Source organism: Octopus sinensis, unplaced genomic scaffold (assembly GCF_006345805.1).
Source record: "Octopus sinensis unplaced genomic scaffold, ASM634580v1 Contig20332, whole genome shotgun sequence".
Taxonomy (NCBI): domain Eukaryota; kingdom Metazoa; phylum Mollusca; class Cephalopoda; order Octopoda; family Octopodidae; genus Octopus; species Octopus sinensis.
The window spans coordinates 1-2,500 of record NW_021837040.1 but is presented as its reverse complement, the minus strand read 5'-3'; the positions used below and the strand labels follow the sequence as shown (position 1 = coordinate 2,500).

The window sequence follows — 2,500 nt, the reverse complement described above, 5'->3', positions numbered from 1 at the left end:
ATATACATTATATACCTTTATACATGTACATGCACACACACACATATATTTGTGAATAAATGTAATGACAAGGGGATAAGAATTTGTAATGAAATATTTTAGAGATGTTTCTGCTATTTAATGTTGTGCACTTAGATGTGACTGCTAGTGTTTCACTTTATAGCTTCCTCGGAACCTTTGAAATGAAGTGCGTTTTTATTTGGTAAATCATTTATATGTATGGAAAATGTCACCGAAACAAATGAAGTACATAAATAATGGTGTTAAGGCGGAGGGAAATCACTTCCACAAAATATGTAGATTCAGATAAGGGTATGTAGGTAGATAGGTGTATAATAAGCATGCATAGCCACTCATATTCTTTCAAAAATATACAGAAAATTGATACGCACATTTAAACGAGTACATATGTGTTACCGTCAAAACCTCGGCCAAAAAAAAAAAAAATCTATGGAAGCATTTAGAAAACGAATGTATCTAGGAAGAAAATTCTTGAGGAAAATATTATTTTCAGTTTGGATGTGATAGCCTTAATGAGATTAAAGAATGGTCATAAGTCTATGAACAGGTTAATGCTTTTACGCTTTTACTTGTTTCAGTCACTTGACTGTGGCCATGCTGGAGCACCGCGTTCAGTCGAACACATCGACCACAGGACTTATTCTTTGTAACCCTAGTACTTATTCTACAGGTCACTTTGGCCGAACCGCTAAGTTACGGGGACGTAAACACACCACCATCGGTTGTCAACCGATTTTGGGGGACACACACAAACACATAAATACACACACACACACACATACACACACAACACACACACGTATATATATATATACGACGGGCTTCTTTGAGTTTCCGTCTACCAAATCCACTCACAAGGCTTTGGTCGGCCTGAGGCTATAGTAGAAGACACTTTCCCAAGGTACCACGCAGTGATAATTAACCTGGAAGCCTGTGGTTAGTAAGCAAGCTACTTACCACACAGCTACTCTTGCGCCTACAACAATATGTAAAACTTACAGCACCTAGGTTTCCCAAGCGGTCACCCATCTAAGTACTAACTAGGGTCTACGTTGCTTAACTTCGGTGATCGGACGAGAACCGGTGCTTTCAACGTGATAAGGCCGTAAGCGGTAAGGTTCAGTTCATAAATCTATGAATAGGTTAGTCGCCCCATGGTCTCCAGCTAGATTGACAATAACACAGTTGAGGAAACCCATACATATGTATTGATAGGCGTATATACACGCATATATGCATTCATACATATACATACCTGCGTACATATACATGAGTGTGCGTATACATATATATATATATATTTACGCATATATAAGCACATATATATTCTGAGAGCCACAGTATTGTACGAAGACATCAGACATGTAAGTATATTGTATATATATCTATCAATATATATCCCCATATTATCCGTGTATATACATACATGCGTATATAAATTTAAAATATGTATATATATATATATATATATATATACGCATACATACATATATACATACCTACATGTATATCTGTCTACCTATCACTCTCTCTTTCTCCCTCTCTCAATCTCTCTCACTCACTCACTCTCTCTCTCTATATATATATATATGTGTGTGTGTGTGTGTGAGTATGCGTACATGTATATATATGTATGTATATAATCTTATATATGTATATATATTGATATATATGTGTGTGTGTGTGTAAACATATATATATATATGTATACATATATATATATAACCAAGTAAAAAGCAACAAGAATGGATCGGTAGATTAGTACAATTGTTTCATACTATAAACATTTTATTTCAAGCTGCAAATATTACAGCAAATATAATGTCAAGTATTCATCAGCTAAATCACATATAGGTTTTCCAAATATCTTAGAGAGTGTAAATATCTCTTTCTTGCTACTATAGAATTTTGTCTGCAACAGTTAGATGCGAACTTAACCGTGGTATGACCAGCATCTTTCCTCATGCCTCTTGGAACTTATACCCACATCTTTATGAGTAGATGTATCTTCTCTGGGATGTTAATAATCATTTTAAAAACTTTATATTGTTGGAAAACATATATAGTCTCCTTGGAATATTACTTCAGATTCATGGAACTCACTCCTATAACTTCATAAGGATATTTACACTCTCTAAGATATTTGGAAAACCTATATGTGATTTAGCTGATGAATACTTTATATTTGCTGTAATTATATTTGCTGTAATATTTGCAGCTTGAAATAAAATGTTTATAGTATGAAACAATTGTACTAATCTACCGATCCATTCTTGTTGCTTTTTTCTTGGTTATAATCACCCACATAATTTTATGGTTAATACCATAAAGAATTCTGGTGCATCTAAGTTACGTACCATATTCATTTGAATTCATTTGAATTCATTTGAATTCATTTGAATCTTAATTGTTTTGCATATATATATATATACACGCACATACACACTTGTGTGCATGTCTTTGGATCCGTATCTGTCCC

The 2,500-nt window shown here is 33.9% G+C and overlaps 1 non-coding gene across 1 annotated transcript; it reads right to left on the bottom strand.

Annotated features, from left to right (window-relative positions):
• Positions 1-1,013: 1,013 nt before the first annotated feature.
• On the bottom strand, positions 1,014-1,132 carry LOC115232315. Its single transcript, XR_003883626.1, has one exon. It is a non-coding gene; the product is annotated as a 5S ribosomal RNA (ribosomal RNA).
• Positions 1,133-2,500: the final 1,368 nt, after the last annotated feature.